General features: G+C 44.6%; 1 long non-coding RNA gene across 1 annotated transcript; it reads right to left on the bottom strand.

Annotated features, from left to right (window-relative positions):
• Positions 1–7,613: 7,613 nt before the first annotated feature.
• LOC122470204 lies at positions 7,614–10,251 on the bottom strand. The gene is made up of 2 exons (XR_006293862.1): positions 9,139–10,251; positions 7,614–9,009 (listed from the first exon to the last, which is right to left on the bottom strand). It is a non-coding gene; the product is annotated as an uncharacterized LOC122470204 (long non-coding RNA).
• Positions 10,252–20,773: the final 10,522 nt, after the last annotated feature.

Here is a 20,773-nt window from a genome sequence, read left to right as displayed (position 1 = left end):
GAAGCATTTAGTCTACTTTTGTGTTTGGCGATAGTGTTTGGCTCCGCAAGAGCCAAAGCAGAGAAAAAACACCTCAGTTGTCCCCGATGGCTCAGCCTCAGGACTTAAGATGAATTCCTTCAGCAGACGCAAATCACAGTGCATTACCCAGCTGAAAAAATCAGGCACGTCGTTTCATTTAATTATTTCCAAGGAGTGGAGGCTGGCGTGCAGTTTTCATTGATACTTGGAAAAGGACCAACAAAACCCTACACAAAACACACAAACAAAATTCTAGTGTATGGCAATGCGCTGAGAGAAGCAAGGTGGAAACTGGTTAGGTCACAGGATTGGAGCCTCCTCCAGGAGGGACACGTGATTGATTGCATGGTGGGGGTGTAGTAATGGAGGGCTGGTGGTTCTTTTCCCTCTGAGACCAGGTCTGCACCATTTCTTTGGCCTCACCTCATCTCTTGGCAACGATAGAAGCACTACAGGCAGGAGGATTGCTACCTATCTTCGCCTGGAAATTATCTTGGACATTTGACTTTGGGTCTCTGTTCCATGGCTCCACGGGTACTTGGGATTGTAAGCACCTGTAGTGTGATCATGAGTTTCTTGAGGGGTTCTCTCGACCATGACTTTTGTATTCAGTGGTCTTCTCGAGATTGTCAGGTGCCTAGTTCCATCTTATCATTCAGATCTCAGCTTACATGTCATCTCCTTGTAGATGTCTTGGCCGGCATAAAGTGGTTACCTTCCCCAGTCACCCTTGATATCCCATTGTTTTATTTTCTTCACAGCATTTATCTGTGATACTGTGTTTTTCTTTAGCTGTTTACTGTCTGTCTCCCCTTACTAGGAAACCAGCTCCATGAGAATATGGGTTTGTCTTTCTTGTCCATCCTCAGGATGTGGAAAGGTCTCTGGTATATACTCATCATTTACTGAACACCTACTGTTGGAATGAATGAGTCCCGGTATCCCTGATCTATCAGTGACTTGCAAAGGTCCTCACCATGGGAGGAACCTCAACAAATTTTTGCTGAACCCAGGTTCATTGATTTCCAATTTGTGAAATAAACAGGAGGGCCTCTGAACTACTTGCCTCATGGGAATGATTGTGAAGGTTAGTCAGGTTTAATGAATACAAAACTAGGCAGCATTAAAGGCTTCTCGGAGAGGAGCGATGTGTAAGTTCTTATTGGTGCTGTTACCACATTGTCATCACCTCCGAGACTGTTCTTTGCAAGTCTGCTATTTGCGGGAGGTGGGAATACTCCTTTACACTGAAACTGATTTTTAGCCCAGAGTTGGCCCCTTCTGTGTCACATACCATTTATGCTCTTGGTTCCTCAACCTGTGGGTGTCTCTGAAATTTGTTTATAGGTTGCCAAAATTTAGCATAAAGCCAGCCTCCCAAGGGCAGAAAGATCAAGGTTCTCTTATGTAGAAATAAACTTACATTCAATTTATTTTGTGCATTGACCTAAACGTGCTTCTTGTTAACAAGGTTTAAAAAATAAATAAGAATGGGTTTTGAAAATACTCTATTGTTGGGGCGCCTGGGTGGCTCAGTCAGTTAAGCGTCCGACTTCAGCTCAGGTCACGATCTCGCGGTCCGTGAGTTCAAGTCCCACGTCGGGCTCTGGGCTGATGGCTCAGAGCCTGGAGCCTGCTTCTGATTCTGTGTCTCCCTCTCTCTCTGCCCCTCCCCCATTCATACTCTGTCTCTCTCTGTCTCAAAAATAAATAAACGTTAAAAAATTTTTTTAAATAATTTATAAAAAAAGAAAATACTCTATTGTCTTCCAAGGATTGCAGCTATTTTCAATCAATTGAGGACAGGGAGAGGAAAAAGAAGAGAAACAGTAATTCAGAATGATGGATGATTTGATCAAAGAACCTCAAAGGAATTAATAAAGGAGGACATTAGCTGGTAATAGGCAAGCTAGTTAAAAAAGCTAGGCAGACAGAAAAGACCCAGTAAAAAACAGTGACCTGGAAAGCAGGCCCCGGCCAACTTTCCAACCCTCAACAGCCCTCCTGTGAAGCGATGGTTATTGCAAAAGGCAGCCTGTTCCATATTTGGACAGCTCTCATCATTAAAGCCATCTCATTCTGGGCTGAATCCTCCTCCCCTAACTAGCTTCTCCTTTATATTGGTTCTCCTTTAGCTCTCTGGAACAACTCTGAATACATTTAATCCCTCCTCTGTGTGAGATCCCTCTGAGTATTTCATGATATCTATTGTGCTTTATAAAGTCTCTTTTCTCAGCTAAAAGGAACAGCTCGGTCCCTGAGCTATTCCTCCTACAGCAGGAGTCTGCAAACCCTCAGCATCCTCATTGTCCGGGCTTGGAGACACCCAACACTGAACACAAAAGTCTGGGCATAGTCTTGGAGCAAGGACCTAGTGGAGTTCGCACTGTCCTCCTTTGGTTCTGATGCTTTCCCCTGCACGTTGTTGATTTGTCTTAACAATCAACTGAGAACTGAGTCCTGTATACATAAACTGCAGTCATGTTAAATCTTCCCATGGGGTACTTGCACTGTTGATTCTTTTTAACCCAGGCATTGAACTCTGATTATGATGGAATGTTCTCATGTTCATTTTGGTCATTGCAGTCTGTTGTGGTTTTTTTGGAGTCTTCATCGTCAAGTCATGTTTTATCTCTGTGTCCCAGCTTGGGTTACGCATAAATTTGGTAAGCATGACTTATGACTTCTATGTCTTCATCCAATAGAATGTCTAGACATTCATTCCAGATTAGAAAATAACTAATAAGCTGGATTTAGTTGTTCACTTGGCTATAAAATCAACTTGGCTATAAAATCAACTTGGCTACAGGTTCCAAAGTCAGAAAAATGAAAATCTTATAATGCACTCCCCTGCCTCTTTGTCTCCCATAATACTTTGTTATATAGCATTGGAATACTTTGCTATACATTCTTTTGGTTGAGCACTTGATGTGGTCAGCTTGATTTAAGGATCATGTTATATGAAAAGTACATATTTATATGCTAGGCTCAAAACAGTAAGGTGTTCACACTGAGAGGCAAGTAGGAACCAAGGCCACCCAACTCAGTCACATCTGGCATCTCCTACTGACTCTGGAACACATGGCTGGTGAATGGAATAATGAGCAGAATTGTTACACTATTACAAGGCTTTGTTATGTAAATTAAAGTCTCTTCAGGTAACTATGGGATGTTAATTCACTGCATTATTATGTAGCCCATATTTCTTGACTTGCCCATAAGAACTTAATGAGAGAACTATTCCAATGTGTTGCTAAGCTCTATATGCCTTGTCTACAACAGACTCAAAGTCCACGTTCTAGTGAACAGTCTCCAAGTCACATTCTAGTGAATTTTCAAATTTCTGTGAAATGTGTTCAGTTTGCATGGCTTGTGTTTTTGAACACATGCCAGTGCCTAGTGACTACCATGTTTTCTACGTGTTCACAGACTACAACTTTAACATCTGAGAATTTGCCAGATACATAATGCCTTTTCCAGAATTTGCCTCCCACCTCCATTGATAAGTATTCTTTTTTTTTTTTTTTTTTAATTTATTTAAAGAGAGAGAGAGAGTGCGTGCGTGCTTGCATACTGGCACAAGTGCAGGGGTTGGGGGCAGAGAAAGAGGGAGAAAGAGTCCCTTGTAATAAAGGGACTTACTGGGAGTAGACACCAAATTCAGAACAGCTTGATCCAGGTGCTCTAATAAAATCACTGAGAATCTCTCTATTCCTTGGCTCTGCTGCTTCCCTTTGCTTTTGGCTTTGACATAGGGTCTCTCTAGGTGACAGCAGACCTGGCCCCCAGCATCTCCAGTTTATAGTCCCCCAAGTTTAGCAGGTTCATGGAGGGAAAAGTCTAATATCTCCTGAGAGACCTGTGCTCCACCTGAAACAGGGACTGTGGTCAGCCCTACCTGAATTACATGGATGGAGAGTTGGGAAGAAGTGTTTCCCTGAAGCAGTGGTCTTCAAACTTTGGCATGTGGCAACATCATGCAGGGGGCCTGCTGGGCCCTATCTCCAGAATTCCCATTCAGTACATCTGGGACAGAGTCCAAGAATGTGCATCTCTAACAAGTTCCCAGGTGATGTTGATGCTGCTGGTTTAGGACTCGCACCCTGGAAAACAGTGCCCCTAAGGAAAATCAAATCAAGGAAAGGAATGAATGTTGGGTTGACAAAGCAGAAGAGGTCCACCTCATTGAGGAAAGTCAAAGAGCTTAACTCCTCTTGGAGGAAGTAACTAGCATGGAACACTGGGAAGCCTGGTTAGGAATGGCCCTAGATTATTCCATTGCAGTTTTCTGTTTTATCTGCCATATATCTGCCACAGCCTCTCCTCTAGTTCTAAAGCTCCTGCCACAATGGATTATTTATCTGTTCTCTGCACTTTTGCTCAGGCTGTGCCTGCTGCTCAGATCCCGGCAAACCCCTAATCATCCTCCCAAGTTGAAGGCTAAATCCCATCCCATCTTGGTGGCCTTCTCTGACAATGGCCATCGCTTCTCCATCACTTCCGATCTCACCACCCCAGAAATGAGTTGTGCCTTGTCCTGTGTCCCACACGGCACTCTGTATCTCACTCAACTATAGTATAGTAACTCGGGTTTGCCTCCTACTTCTCTGACTTCTCCTTCTCAGCCTTTTTTTCTTGCCTTTCCCATCTTGTACTCAATCCGAAATGCAGTGTTCCAGGACCGAGGGACGTGCGACATTGTTTCTCAATCCACAGTCTTTCCTTAGGCCCACTGCTTTATTTGCTTATTTTTTTCTGTTGAGCATCTGACTCCTTTCTTTTTTAATGTTTATTTTTGAAAGACAGAGAGTGAGTGCCAGGGAGAGGCAGACAGAATCTCAAGCAGGCTCCACACTGTCAGCACGCACTGTCAGCGCAGAGCCCAGCATGAGGCTCCATCTCATGAACCGTGAGGTCATGACTGGAGCCAAAATCAAGAGTCAGACACTTAACCGACTGAGCCATCCAGGCACCCCTAGGCCCACTGCTTTAAATTCCACCTAAATATTGATGACAGACACATTTGTATATCCAGACTCCTGTACCCCCGTCTACCTGATCTTGCCACTTGACCGTGACATGGAGTCACATATGAGAGTGACAGTTGGGGGATGGGGGGGTGGGATGGATGGTCACCTCCCTCTGAGAAGTGAGCACACGAATAATATATAGCCATTTGCATAGTCAGAGCTGAGAAGAACAGCATTTGGAACAGAAGGAACAGCAAACTGGCAAATGTACATGTGAATGGTACTCTTTCACTCTGCTTATCAACCAAGTCACTTGTTTGCTGTCTGTGTTCTTCCACCAAATTATACAGTCCAGGAGAGGGGGGCTTGGGAGTCTCAGTCAGTTAAGCGTCTGACTCTAGATTTCGGCTCAGGTCACATGATCTCACGATTTGTGAGTTCAAGCCCCGCCCCCCACCCAGCGGGATTCCACCCTGACAGTGCGAAGCCTGCATTGGATTTGCTCTCTCTGCCCCTCCCACCTGGCTCGCCCGCGCGCTCTCTCTCTCTCTCTCTCTCTCTCACACACACACACACAATAAACTTATTTTAAAAAATTCCAGGAGAACAGAGATCATATGTACTTAAAATATGCACAATAATGAATGAATGCATGATAATTATTTGTTTTGAGGACCTGAGGGCTCCCTCATTTACTTTGTCCTCCCAGTGCCTAGCGTGATGCGGGGCCTGTAGCAGGTGTTCGGTACATATCTCCCAAACTAATTCACGAAGCCCTTCACTTCCTTTGCAATTACTGCTCTGGGAAAAAAAAAAATGTTGCCATTTAAAAAAAAAAATTAAAGACAAGAAACCCATGCATCAGTGCCAAACAAAGTACTGCGGAATGGTTTTCAAAACCATAACTCCCTGATGGGATAATGTAGTTTAAATATAGCAGCTATTTTTCCCTCCAGTCGGTTTGTTCTTTGATTTTTGTGGAAAGATTTCAAAAGTTCTCTTCCACTGCCCTCCTGTCTCACCCCCCAAGGTGCTCAGATCTTGAACAGCAAAATGTTTAAAATGAAGAGATGACAGGGCCTTCAGAGCCTGGTAGAAAAATGAACAGTGATTAAATGTGATTTTTAATTTTAAATGATGAGCCACTCAGAGTCTCCCTTCCCTGCCAGGTGCCAGGGTGTTGCTCTGGCGGTGGTAGGGGCACAGTGAGCAGGTAGAGTTTCCGTCGGGCAGAAATCCAAGGCTTGTGAATGTGCCGGGTAGGGTTGCAGTGGACAAATTCCTAGAATAGGATCTTTGTTCCCAAGCTCATGAGCTTGCTCCCTTGATGTCCCACAATAGAAAAAAAAAGGGGGGGGGGTGGTGGTGGAGGCATGTTTAGGTCTCCTATTGTGATCCCGCTGTCGTTACCTGATAGTTCACACAAGATCCCTGGAGGCTGGCTGCCCTCCCAAGTCACCTTGTGATTCTCTCCTGATTTCAGAGAGGGGGAGGGAGGGGGACACTGTGTATCCTGAGGGAAGCATGTCTGACGAGCCTGATCCGTTCCATCTGGGAGGATGCATCATGAGCCCCATCTGGCTCCAGCAGTCTGCCGAGGCTGAGGCGATGGTCCTCGCCCGCACACCCCCGCCTGCTCCGGTCTCTCACCAGCCCGCTCGGCCTTCATCCTCCCCCGAAAGCAGCAACTCCTGGCTTCTCCTACTTGCAAGGCTTCCCCTCTTCCTAGCCCTTGCTTTCTTCTCTGCAATCCCCTTTGCTCCTTTCTCCCACCAGAGGCTTCTCTCAGTCTCCCAGTCCTTTTGCAGACGCCTCTTGGGACAGCCTTGTTCATTCACTCAATGCTCCTGCACCACCCAGATCATGTCCTGATTTGGAGACAGATACACCCAATGTAAGGTCTTGTCCCGTGTCTCACATGCTGGAGTCCAGATACAAGGGTACTGCTTCCCCTTCCTTCCCTTAGTGGTTTTCCATTTCAAATGGTGGTAGAATCCACAGCCTCTGCTTTAGCCTTCAAGCTTCGCTTTTGAATCTTCTCAGGTGGGTCCAATCTGCACAGATGTGGGGGGGATGGGTGGAGTCCAAGAAAGCAAAGGCTTGGCTGGAGATGTTTGCAAACATTAGACGTTTCTCTTCCATGACTCATCGGAGGAGAGCAGAGTCCTCCCTCTTCCTGGAATGCAGCAAACCCATGGCCAACTCCTACCCCCACCCTACCCCCGAAATAAAACAACCCACACATAGAGCCTTGTCCTTAAAAAATCAGATTTCCCTTAAACATCTGACATGGCAACTTGGGGAGGGGAGCATTTTAAGGCCTCAGAAGAGCAGCCTCTAAGAGGGATCCTCTGACGTGGGGACAGAGGAGGCTGCAGAAACAGCCTGTCATTTGCAAGCAAAGAAAGTGCAAGTGTTGTTAGGTGGGGTCCCTTGAAGAAAAGTGTCTTCACTGCCCTCTACCTCCTCCACTTCCCCCAACCTTTCTACTTAGTAGCTTCCTAATATATAGCCTGGGATAGACAACATTTGGATCATTCTAGAGACACTTGATTTCAGTGGTACATAAAAGGGCTCTAGGAGAAAATAGGCGGATGCAGACAAAAAGGAAGGAAAGGAGACTAAAAGGAAGACATCATTTATTAAACACATATCTGCCATTCATGCAACGTGCTAGGACCTTTTCACGTGCTGGCTTACTCCATCCTTGGGATAAGCCTGTCAGGTAGGTGTCATTCCTATCTCCCCAGATCCTGAAAGCTGATGGTCAGACAGGTTTAAGTCATGTGCGGAAGACACACAATTGGAAACTGCCATTCAGTAAACATTGTTAAGAACAGAAGATTATTTGTATGGGGGAACAACTAGTTAGAACCATTCCTCGCACCATAAAATGCAATACATTTCATAGGGGAAAGAGTTACACACTAGAAAAAAAAATCTGTGAAAACAAAAGCAGCAACAATAAGCATATATGGGTGAAAGGGAGATAAATTTCTAAGTACTTCAGATAAGGAGACATTTTTAGTTTGCATAACAAAACGTTACAAAACAAATGGAGGGAATATATGCATCAGAGACTTGTAAGAAACTGTGTGATTCCTTGAAAAATCTTTTAAGGAGAGTAATCTGATTCTGTGGCTGCTTAAAGGCACTCAGAGAAAGACACATTCATATAGATCTTGACTGTAGCAATTATCTCAGTGGCTGGTCCTTGGAGCAGGTTAATTTCCTGCCCGGGGAAGAGGCAGGGGTCATTCTGAGTTCTGCAGAACTGTAGCTCCTGCAGGTGGGGAAGGGCCAGCTGTTGAATGTGCTGCACACGGAGCCCTGAGAAGGATGCAAAGAAGAAAGTGACATCCACTGAAAACCGCATGAGGCGGCTTCTGCCAGCAGAATGCAGTGACCTGAGCTGGAATTCTGCCAGGACAGTGGGATTAACTTCCCAAGCGCGCGCCAAAATGGGCCCCGGGATTTTTATTTTTATTCGTTTTCCATTACAAGTGCACAGCAACGCAAACAAGCCCCAAAACAATGAGAGCCACCGAGAGTCATTTTCCCTTGCGGGTGCGGGGTGCCATCTCAGGACCACACGTCTTGCTGACCTTATCTTACCGAAGTTTACAATTGAGAGTTTGATTACTCACTTCCCCACCGAAGTTAATGGGAGAATGGCATAATGATTGCCCAATTAAAGCAGTATGCACACACCAAAAAAAGGGAAATAAAGCAAGAGTGGGCCTAAGAAAAGATAGGTCTAGCTGTCCCAGTCGTCCAAGATCAGGAGCCTGTAGACACTGGGATTGAAAGAGATCTGACCGCAGGCAACTAATGTCAATTACAGAGATTGGGGTTAAGAGGGAAGGGAAGGGTTTATAGTGCATTAGATCCAGACTTCAGGCTAATGATGCTCTCAGCGGGTACTTTCTGGCAGACGTTAGGTATGTTTTAACTTGTGATTTGTTCTGTTCCTCCAGTTTCATGATTCAGAGTTATCACAGGTCTTCCAAAATACCACCTTTTGGAAATTGTAGGAAAACAAATTCAGGGAATTGCAGCCACCTGGTGAAGAATGTATGCTCTTAGGCAAACTACTTAATCGGTGTCCCTAGTCCCTCTTTGGTGAGATGTGGAAAATAGAACCTACCTCAGGCATGTTTCCTCAAGTGAAGTGTGTAGCATAGCACTTGGTAGAGCTGGTGGACAGACACACACCTTTATCTTAGGCTCCTCTTAAGATCCAGCCTCCTTGAAACAAATCATTGGGGTCAATCATACAACAATAAACACATCTGCTAACATTATTGAGTATATAGAGGCTTCATATTTTTCATATGTTCCTTTTTTAGTAAGAAATATGCCAGACATATAAAAAAGTACAATAATTATATAATAAGCACTCATATACCCATCATCCATTTGAAGAAATGTAACACGCTTGGCACAATCGGAGTCCTTGTGAGCTCTGTGAATTCCTCCTCCTTTCTTTCTCAGTGGAGACTTCTGTCCTGAACTCAGAGTTTGTCTTCCTCATGCACAGTTTTATATTTTTACCAAAGATAAATATCTGTATGCATCTCCATAAGCAATTTTGCAAACTGTACTGTTTTGCATTTTCTAATCGTACATACAGACCTCACCAATTCTGTGTTTCCTGCATATTGCTTTTTTTTTACTCACAATTATGTTGTTTTAAAAAAAAAAAACTTCAGGTTTAGTTATATCTTTATCTACATCTACAGCTACTTCATTTTTCTTGCTCTCTAATTATATATATATATTGAAATAAATAAGTAGAACAACACAGGAAAAGCTGAAATCCTCATTGTTCCCCTTCCTCTGTAATCCATATTATTAAGTTTACAACGTCGGATTTCCCAGTCCAAATCAAAGATGAGGATTTCACTTTCTCTCTCTTCCCTAAAACACTTAGCTGTTTTTTCCCCCTTGCTTCCAAAATTGACGTGACTTCATTTAGGGCTGCCAAATTTTGCACTGCCGGTGCCTGGAAATAGACTGGTTTGCACCGTAGAGAACTCATCTCTGTGTGATAGGTCCCACCTCCTCTTTCAGACTGTGAAGGCTGCTCGTACCTTGAAGAAAGCATTGCCATGGGATTTGGCACTGTGGGAATATTGGCTGATGACAATTTCTCAATTGTCAGGTTTTTATAGAGCCTTAATATTAAAAGAGAAACAAGAGGCGCCTCGGTGGCTCAGTCAGTTAAGTGTCCAACTCTTGATTTCAGCTCAGGTCATCATCTCAGGGTTTGTGGGTTCAAGTCCCACATCAGGCTCTACGCCGACAGCATGGAGCCTGCTTGGGATTCTTTCTCCCTCTCTCTCTCTCAAAATAAATAAAGGTTTAAACTTTAAAAAATAAAAAAAGAGAGAACCGAGTAAAACCCGCAGATCAGCATAAACTTTTCACTCGCCAGCACCCCCCACCACCAATAGTTATGAAATGATGTGACTATCCAGACATTTGCGTATATACTTTCCTTTTGGTTCCTCTGAGCTACCACAATAAATCAAACAGTTTAGTTTGTATAAGAACTACTATATAGGAGGGTTGTTTACACTAAACCGTGTATATATATATATATATATATATATATATATATATATATTGTATTTTGTTGACAATTTAAAGGGCTTTTGGGGATTGGCTTGGCTACAGTTAATTTTCATCTTACTCATCATATATAATGTAATTTCTTTGTTGTAAGTTTTGAGCAAATGCTGGTTATTACCATTATTAGAGAGAAGTACTTCACTGATTTGTAAAAATACTAGAACAAAATCAGTTTGGGGGAATCATGGGAAATGGCCAATGTATATGAAGATGATGCTTTTGTTCTTCCAGATAATGTGTTCTGGGTGGACCAGGTGGCTTGGTGAGGTTGGGCAGGAGGCCTGCCATGCCGTGTATGGGCTACCCCGCACAGCAGACAGGATTCCACTTCAAGACTCATTACTGAGCTAATCTTAGCACATGCATAATTGGGTTTTATAGTGCCACACCCCCCTTTCTTTTACTTGCAGTCAAAAACATCACATAAAATTTACCATCTTAACTATTTTTAAGTGTATGGTAGTAACTACATACACTTTGTTGTGCAACAGATCTCTAGAACTTTTTCATCTTGCAAAACTGAAACTCTATGCCAGAGTAACAGCAACTCCCCTCTTGTCCCCAGCCTCCCAGACCCCGGCAACTACCATTCTACTCTCTGAGAGTTTGACTGTTTTAGATACCTCATAGAAGTGGAATCATGCAGTATTTGTCTTTTTTACAATTGGCTTATCTCACTTAGCATAATGCCCTCAAAGTTCATCCACACTGTAGCATATGACAAGATTTCCCTTTTTTTTAAAGTTTATTTATTTTTGAGAGAGAGAGTAAGAGAGAGTGTGCGTGTGTGATCAGGGGAGGGGCAGAGGAAGAGAGAGAAAGAGAGAATCCCAAGCAAGCTCTGTGCTGACAGTGCAATGTGGGATTCAAACTCATGAACCGTGAGATCATGACCTGAGCTGAAACCAAGAGTTGGACTTTCAACCGACAGAACCACCCAGGTGCCCCTCCTTATTTATTTATTTATTTATTTATTTATTTATTTATTTATTTATTTATTTTTAAGGCTGAATGAAATTCCATTGCATGTATACACCACATCTTTTTTCTCCATGCATCTGTTGGTGAACATTTAGGTTGCTTCCTTCTCTTGGCCATTGTGAACATGTTGCGAGGAATGTGGTGTGCAAATAGCTCTCCAAGATCTGTTTTCAATTCTTTTGGATATATACCCAAAGTGGAATTGCTGGATCATATGGTAGTTCTATTTTTAATTTTTTTAAGGAATCTCCATACTGTTTTTCTTAGAGGCTGCTCCATATCATTTTGATCCTGGCTGTACTGTCCTGCTCTTGAGGACAATACCAGTTTGGTGAGCCCACCTTTCACCTATGCTCTCTATTCTGCTAATTCAACTGTAGCTACACTAGGTGCTCTGGGCTCTGGCAGCTCCACCCCACTCCACCCCCTAGGTTAGGCCACCCCATTCTACCCCCTAGGTTAGGCCTTTGAGAGTGATTCCAGATGGAGCAGGGCTCAGGCACAGGACCCAAGATCCCAGTGACCAAAGCATCTCAGATGCCATGTTGGCTATTTTTTTACTTTCTAAATCTGGGAAGCATTGCCACTTGTTTCTTATTTTCGTCCTCTTTCTTCCAGAAAGGCAGATGTAACTGTCAGAAGGAGTTCATCAGCCTCATTCTGTCATTTTTCTGCTCTTGAAGCTACTGACGTGGATGGAACCAGCTCTCAGAAGCCCAGGTGCACAGATGTAAACTTTCAGTGGAAGCTTCCTCCTAGCTGTTCCCCAGGGTCACCTGTGGCTCTAAGGCATTAAGAGCACCAAACTCTTACAGGGCAAGGCCCAGAGTCATGCATGATTCAATTCCCAAGTCACAGAATGGATAGAATCCTCCCTCAGATCTCCCACATAAGCTCCATATCAGACCAGAGAGTTTTAGTCTTTCTTTTTCTGTATGACCATTCCAGGAATGAGCAAACCGGCTCATTACTAGTCCTGAGCTGGTGAATCCTGAATCATCTAACCAGGGTCATTGTGGCACCAGCAGCTTCCCACCTATGCCTAATTCATTGGGCTTCAGCTGTAGATTTGACCTGTTGGGTGTTCAGAGGTCCATCTTAGACTTTTGGGGAAGGGTGGCAGGTATGGAAGGAGACACAAATACCTTCAAACATTATTCTTGCCCTCTGGAACCTTAGTTTCAGTGATGGACAGAGTGGAAGAGAGAGAAAAAACTTTGAAATAGTCTTCCTTCTTAACCCACGAATTCTCAGGCCTAGTGCTTATTGGTGCTATGTGTGCTAGAAACATGGGTAGGCTGGAACCTGTACATATTAACTAACCTATCTGGTTTAGCCTTGGAAAAATGATGTTTCAGGTCTAAAAAGGGATCATGATGAACCTAATTTTCCTCTTCAGATTGCACTGAAGAGATACCCAGTTGGAGAATTTGGGAATAGAGAAAGATAACTGAAATCTAACTCCATTGGGAGGAAATTTTAAGTTTACTCATGTATATGAGCCTCAGGCTTTGAAAAACCATGCTGACCTTATTCTCTCTTTCTATTTTCCTTTCTGATTGCTACCTGTGATCGTCAGTGTTATGTGTTAGTGCGGCTAGACTACAGTTCCCAGTTATTCAATCAAACACTAATCTAGTTGTTGCTGTGAAGGTATTTTGTAGATGTGATTGACATTCATGATCAGTTGACTTTATGTAGGTATCATACTTCCTGATTTCAAACTATATTACAATGCTAAAGTAATCAACACATTATACTGGCATAAAAACAGACACATAGATCAATGGAATAGAATAGAGAGCCCAGAAATAAATCTATGCAAATTTGGTCAATTAATTTACAACAAAATGGCCAAGAATATACACCACAGAAAGGACAGTATCTTCAATAAATGATGTTGGGAAAACTGGACATTCACATGCAAAAGAATGCAATTGGGACCCCTGTGTCATACCATACACAAAAATCAGTTCAGAATGAATTAAAGACTTAAATTAAAGACCTGAAGCCATAAAACTCCTAGAAGAAATCATAAGGGGTAAGCTCCTTGACACCAGTCTTGACAAAGGCAACAAAAGTAAAAATAAAAAAATTGGAACTACAGCAAACTAAAAAGCTTCTACACAGCAAAGGAAACCATCAATAAAATGAAAAGGCTACCTATGGAGTGAGAGAAACTATTTGTAAACCATGTGTCTCATGAAGGGTTAATATCTATACATAAAAATAACTCACACAACTCAATAGCAAAAGCCCAAACAATCCTATTAAAAAAAGGACAGAGGAGTTGGGTAGACAGATTTTCAAAGAAGACATACAATGGCCAACAGGTACATGAAAATATGCTAAAAATCACTAATTATCAGAGAAATGCAAATCAAAACCACAATGAAATATCACCTCACATCTGTTAGAATAGCTGTCATAAAAAAGTCAAGAGATAAGTGTTGGTGAGGATGTGGAGAAAAGGGAACCCTTGTGCACTGTTGGGAGTGTAAATTGGTGCAGCCACTGTGGAAAACAGTGTGGACGTTTCTCAAAAAATTAAAAATAGAACTATCATATGATCCAGCAATCCTGTTTTTGAGTATATATCCAAAGGAAATGAAAACAGGATATTGAGATATCTGCACTCCCAAGTTCACTACAGTATTATTCATAATAGCCAAGACATGGAAACAACCTAAGTGTCCATCAACAGGTGAATATGAGACCATATAGATATGATATATCTATATAATTCCTATATATATCCGACAGCTTCTGTTCCTGCTAGAGAGTTTCCTTCTAGTCTCCCCTTTCTGGTGGCACTCTCTATGGGTTTCAGGTTTTCCTGACCAGCCCCCACAATCTCATAAGCCAATTCTTACTATATATCTCCTACTGGTTCTGCTTCTCTGGGAGCCCTGACTGATGCAGAACCCTTCATGCGTGTTCTGGAGCAGCTAGAATGGTCTTGCAATTTCCAAAGGTGCCAGCTGCATTTCCACCTCTGAGTTTCAGCTTGTTCCCTACAGCCTTGCTGGGATGTCCTCTTCCAGGGAGCCACTTGTCAAGTCTTGACTCTTGCCTTCAGTTCAAAGTCCAGCTTGAAGAGCTGCCTCTGTGAAGACTTCCTGGCCACCTCGCCTCTATGAGTTCTCCCTCCTGGGAGTTCGTACAGCGCTGTGGGTGACCACTCATTCGGCCTGCAGACCGACTTTATCTTGTTATGATCTGGTGAGGGTCAGAAGCGTGACTTCTATATCTTTGCTTCCCTAACTCTAACTGTTGCCCCACCTGAAGGATGTACCCAGACATTTGTTGAGGATGCCACTGAAGCCCTACCAGCATAAGCGGAGTGCCATCTTTAGCTTTCTGATGCACTTCATAATTCCCGTCGCTTCACAAGTGCCAGCATTTTCATGGTGTGCAGCACCCCCACCCATATTCTGACGCTCGGATAGGCTAGAGTGACAGAAGGTAGTGGTGGGGGGGCTTTTGGAACATGATTCAAAATAGAGAATAGAGCCAAAGACAAGATTTTGATGTAAACACATATAGGAATTGTGTATGTCAAGAGTCTGAGGCAGGGTACCTGGGTGGTTCAGTTGGGTGGTTAAGTGTCCGACTCTGGATTTTGGCTCAGGTCATGATCTCACGGTCATGGGATCAAGTCCTGTGTCAGGCTCTGGGCTGGGCATGGAGCCTGCTTCTGATTTCTCTCTCTCCCTCTCCACCCCTCCCCTACACTCTCTCTCTTTCTCATAAATAAGTAAATAAATAAATGGGAGTCCTTGATTTCTAGAGATGCACACTAAAATATTAAAAAAAAAAAAAGAGTCTGAGGAAAGGTCTTACTGCCAGATTCCCACTTTCTTCACTTCCCCTGCTTGCAAGCATTCAAAATCTCTGGCTCTATGCAGGGAAAACCTGAAGGAACTGACTATCCAACAACCTGAACCAAAGATCCTAAGTGGAGGTGAGGAGCAGAAAAATGGGAACACAACACTGGCGCCTGGCAGAGGAAGGAGTCCCCGGAAGGAATCTCCCTTTGGAGGACAGCCTGGAGGAAGCCTTGGGTGGTCCTGGAGCAGCAGGCAGGACAGGGTACCAGGCATCCGGGCATCCGGGAGCCTCACCCGATGGGAACAGATATTTGGGACTGGAGTCTGAGGTGAGGGATTCATGCAAATCCCTCTGGACTCCAAGGGTGCATGTGACTAAGCTGCTGGCACCTGCCTCTCCCCGCAGGGTGCTGGGCTGCACCTTCTGTCCTTCTGATCCTCCAGGGGGAGGAAGGGGATTACACGACCTGTCAACCTGTCACCTGTCTGAGGTGATGGTGCATTCCTGTCTGACTCAGAGAACCGCAGGCTCTTCAGGGACCCAGGAGCCCAGGAGGTTCCCATCAGGAAGCTCAGTGAGGGGGCACCTGAGAAGGCCCCTTTTCTTCTTCTGGCCTCCCTCCCTTTCTCATCTCCCCTGAGAACAAAAAGAATTGAAACTTCTTGGGAAGAGAAGGCGGGGTGCATGGGCCCTTTGGCTTTAGCTCAGTTACTTCCTGAAAAATCCTATACTGTTTCTAGAATGGTCTGAGCTTGCAGATTGAGTTTCAGTTAAGGGAAATCTTAACTCTGACCTTTCTTCTGAGGTGGGGCACCTCTGAGGGAGCTGACAGGGTGGCAGGGGCTGAGGTGATGGGTCGAAATGGAGACACAAGTCCTCACTGAGAACAAAGTTCTTCTGGATATGTCGAATAGGAAAAAATTTTCCTCGCGGAGGCACCCCTAAGTTATCTGGGTCTGGACTGAAAGGCAAAATCAACAGCGTGAGAGCAAGAACGAAGTATGGACAGGAATGACGAGTTGCTCTGTGTGACGATTACTCACGGGTCTACACCGACTAGTTAAAAGATGTGTGAAAGATAAGTCCAGCCTCACCAGTAACCAAGGAAATGTAAATCCAATCAAAGACATACAATTTGCAGCGACCATACTGCACTGCTCTTAAAGAGGACCTTGTCTTAGACACCCTCAGACACGCTGGGAATGCCTTCTGGCTTTCCGGAAAGGCACTTGGTAATAAGTAACAAGACTTCAAGAAGGATGACTCAGTAATGTCACTTCTAGGAAATGATTCTAAAGAAATAACAAGAGATGTGAGCAAAGATGATTTTATGCAAAGATTATCATTGCTTCATTATGAAAGGAAAAAAAAAAACAACACCAACCCAACCCTTAAATGTCCAACAAAAGGGAATGGTTAATCACCATAAATGCATATTGGAGATTATGTCATCACTAATTTAAATAAGGGCACGGGTGTAGCCAGTTTGATGAAACCCTGTGTGTGAAATCCCTTTGCTGGCCAGGAGGAGCTCCTTTACCTCTCTGGGAAAGGAGGGAGGCCTCACTCCCTTCTCTGTAAAAGGAGTTTCTCGGTATCTACCAAGGAGAGCTGCTTGGAGAATGAACCGTGATAATGGGTGTAAAGTGATTAGCGGGGTTCCCAGTCTCATAAGACTCGATCAGTGTGAACGGTGATCATTTCAAAATGGACATGTATTCTTTTTTTTTTTTTTTTTTAACGTTTATTTATTTTTGAGACAGAGAAAGACAGAGCATGAACGGGGGAGGGGCAGAGAGAGAGGGAGACACAGAATCAGAAACAGGCTCCAGGCTCTGAGCCATCAGCCCAGAGCCCGACGCGGGGCTCGAACTCACGGACCGCGAGATCGTGACCTGGCTGAAGTCGGACGCCCAACCGACCGCGCCACCCAGGCGCCCCTGTATTCTTTTTTAATAAGGAAAAAAAAATTCTAATTCATGCTGTTTTAAAGTAATATGTCAGAAGAATTTCTGACGAAGCAGAACACAAAAACACATTAATTATAAACGCTGATACAAACAATGGGTGTGCATAAAGTCCGTCTTGCGCAAACACACACGCATATACACAGAGACGTGGGTGCAATTCAGAAACACGTAAAGGAGCTGCCTCGAGGTATTACCAGGAGTTAAGTTGTGGACTATGGGTGACTTTAGTTTCCCTCTTTATACGTTAGTAAATTTTCTTTTCTTTTTTAAGTTTATTCATTTATTTTGAGACACAGAGAGAGCGAGAGAGCAGAGGAGGAGCAGGGAGAGAAGGAGAGAGAGAGTCTCAAGCAGGCTCCAGACTCTGAGCTGTCAGCACAGGGCTGGATGTGGGGCTCGAACTCACCAACCAGTGAGATTCTGACCTGAGCTGAAACCAAGAGCTGAACGCTTAACTGACTTGAGCCACCCAGGTGTCCCTTCTTTTTTTCAAAAAAAAAAAAAAAAATTTTAAATGTTTATTTATTTTTGAGAGGGAGAAAGAGATGGAGAGAGATGGAGAGAGACAGAGCATGAGCGGGGGAGGGGCACAGACAGAGGGAGATACGGAATCTGAAGCAGGTTCCAGGCTCTGAGCTGTCAGCACAGAGCCTGACTCGAGGCTCAAACTCACAGACTGTGAGATCAGGACCTGAGCCGGAGTCGGATGCTTAACCAACTGAGCCACCCAGCCACCCCTTAAACTTTTTTTAAAAAATGTTTTATTTATTTTTTGAGAGAGAGAGAGAGAGAAAGAGAGAGAGAGAGAGGGAGAGGGGCAGAGAGAGAGAGAGGGACAGAGGATCTGAAGCCGGCTCCATGCTTAAAGGCTGACAGTAGAGAGCCTGATGTGGGGCCTGAACTCACAAACCATGAGATCATGACCTGAGCCAAAGTTGGACACTCAACAGGCTGAGCCACCAGGCGCCCCTACGTTAGTATATTTTTAAAATTTTCTACAGTCAGCACTTTATAATTTTGAAAAAGTAAAAATGTCCAGAAGATTCCAGATTTGGTGGTGGGGGGGGACCCAAAAGGGAAAACTGTGACCTCCAGCTGTGAGCGGCCCCTCCGTTGGTGTCATCCTCCACAGAAAGCCGAGTCACCCCTGTGGGGCCAGGGTGTCCTGTGAAATATATAGAGCAGGGTCAGGCCAGCTCGTGAGGCACGATGGCCTCGGCAGACCTTTCCAGGGAGTGGGCACTCTGCCACCGGGCCTGTATCGTAATGAGATAATGTTTGTGAAAGCACTTGGCCAGAGAGAAAACTCTATCCAGATAGGTGATTCCGGGCTTATTCTAGAGAAAGGAGGCTCTCAGAGCACATTCCATTAAGGAATTTCACACTCTTGCCTCCTCCTGCAAACTCTTCCCTTTTCCTCCCTCCCCTGAACAGAAATATATTTAGCAACCCTATCTAAACTCTCTTCTTTCCCTTAATTTGATTAAGGGGCTGGGGGGACAAGGGATGAAGTGGGGGCTGAGGAGAGGGGCAGATGGAGCTGCAGGGAGAGATTAGAGCAGGTGGACGGCTATCTGGGTCCAGAGTGATGCTTGAGTGTGGACAGGACGAGGGCCTCCAGGTACTTAGTACAGAAGTGTAGAGGACAGAGGGAGGGAGCGCTTGATCACGGAGCACAGCTCTCTGGCGGGATGAGAACCGAGTCGGGGAGGGTCAAGCCTTGAGAACCAACTGGGAGAATGGGGGGCATGTCCTAAGGGAGGCGCTGGCATTTTTTCCGAGTCCCTGCTGGCTTCCTGGAGCTTTAGGGTCTTCAGATCCTTAAGACGTTCCAAGAGACTAACACATGGTGAACCCCTGCTATGTATTAGGTATTTTGACATACCTCAGCCAATTTACTCAAATTAAGTAAATTATTATCACCTGTGAATATCATGCTCTGAAAGAAGAGGCATTTTTGCCTGCAAGCTGGGGACCAGACCCAGCTTGCCTTGCTTCCTCTGCTCCCCCTGGCTCATGATACCTTCAGGAGGAAAATAGTTAACAGTCAGTATGTATTCAGTGCCTTAGAAAGAAGTGGTTCTATTCAATCCTCACAATGTCTCTATGAGATAGATGCCATTAATGACCCCATTTTACAGAAGAGCAACCTGAGGCTTAGGGTAAGCAATGAAGCTGAAGTCGCAAGGCTGGTAAATGGCAGAGAGCGGGGCCCTCCAGAGCCTGGAAAGGTAAAGGAGTCTGAGGCATTCCAAATAAGAGGGGCCCATAGCGTGTGCTTCTTTGATAGTCTGGTTGCTCTTTAAGGACAGGGACCTTACCTTGTTTATCCTGTATTCCAAGCCCTGAACACAATGTCAGGGACAAAGGGAACACTTGCTGCAAGAACTAGAGATACTTGATAAGTTTGGCCAAAAGAGTCTCCACTGGGGGCCAGCTCGGTGAGGATTAAGTGAGACGTATTTGCCTAGGGATTTCCAAGTATAAAATGTCACAGTGCTGAGCTTCAGAAAAAGGCTCTGTTGGCAATGGGGATCCCTGCAGGAGGCTTTAAAGGTGACCAGGACCTTGACAATGGGCAGTCCCAGGGAGAGGGCTCCAGCTGCCCTCATGGGTTGGATTCAGACCATAGTGACAATAAGGGAGGGGGGCCTGTCTGGCACACACTCCCCACTAGTTCCTTCCACAGGGACATCTCAAGGACATCTGCAAACTCTGGGGGATAAAACATAGTACAGGAGATGGGGGGTGGTTGGTGGGAAGAATGCCATCTGGGCAGCTCAGAAAGATGAGAGAGAGGGAAGTGGATGATTAGTGCTTTAATTAACAAGGACCTAACACCCTTCTAGAAATAGGTTTGAAAGAATAAAGGGCAGAAATCTATTCTCTTCTAGAGAGGACTGGTATCGTCCAGGAAAGGACCTCAGGCTTCAGCAAGAGTCTCATTGATTAATAAATACCTCATCGCCTTGTGGTCCCGTACAGCTTCAGATGAAGCATTTCGGGCTTCTCTTTTTTCTATAACCCGTGCGGAAGGCTACCAAAGGGCAGAGAACAGAAAGAGCCACCAAGTTCCTGGGCCGAGTCCAGGGTTTCCTGGCCTGTTTTCAGAGAACCTCAGCTTTTCTCCCCCTCTCACAGCAGTCCTTGGTGTCTTTATGTGAGCTGCTTATTAACCAGGGGATATCAGGACACTGGGAGGAGATTGCTCGCACAGTTGCCAGTGAGGGCAATTCAGAAACGCAGAGTGGAGCAAAGCTGATGTGTGCAGCCTGTGTGACAGACGGAGCCTGGCAGGATGGAGCCAGAGTCTGGTCATCAAGCTGGAGCATCGGATTGGAGGGTCCTGGGACCTGCGGGTGGCCA

The sequence above is a fragment of the Prionailurus bengalensis genome, chromosome D3 (genome assembly GCF_016509475.1).
Source record: "Prionailurus bengalensis isolate Pbe53 chromosome D3, Fcat_Pben_1.1_paternal_pri, whole genome shotgun sequence".
Taxonomy (NCBI): domain Eukaryota; kingdom Metazoa; phylum Chordata; class Mammalia; order Carnivora; family Felidae; genus Prionailurus; species Prionailurus bengalensis.
This window is presented reverse-complemented; position numbering and strand designations above follow the sequence as displayed.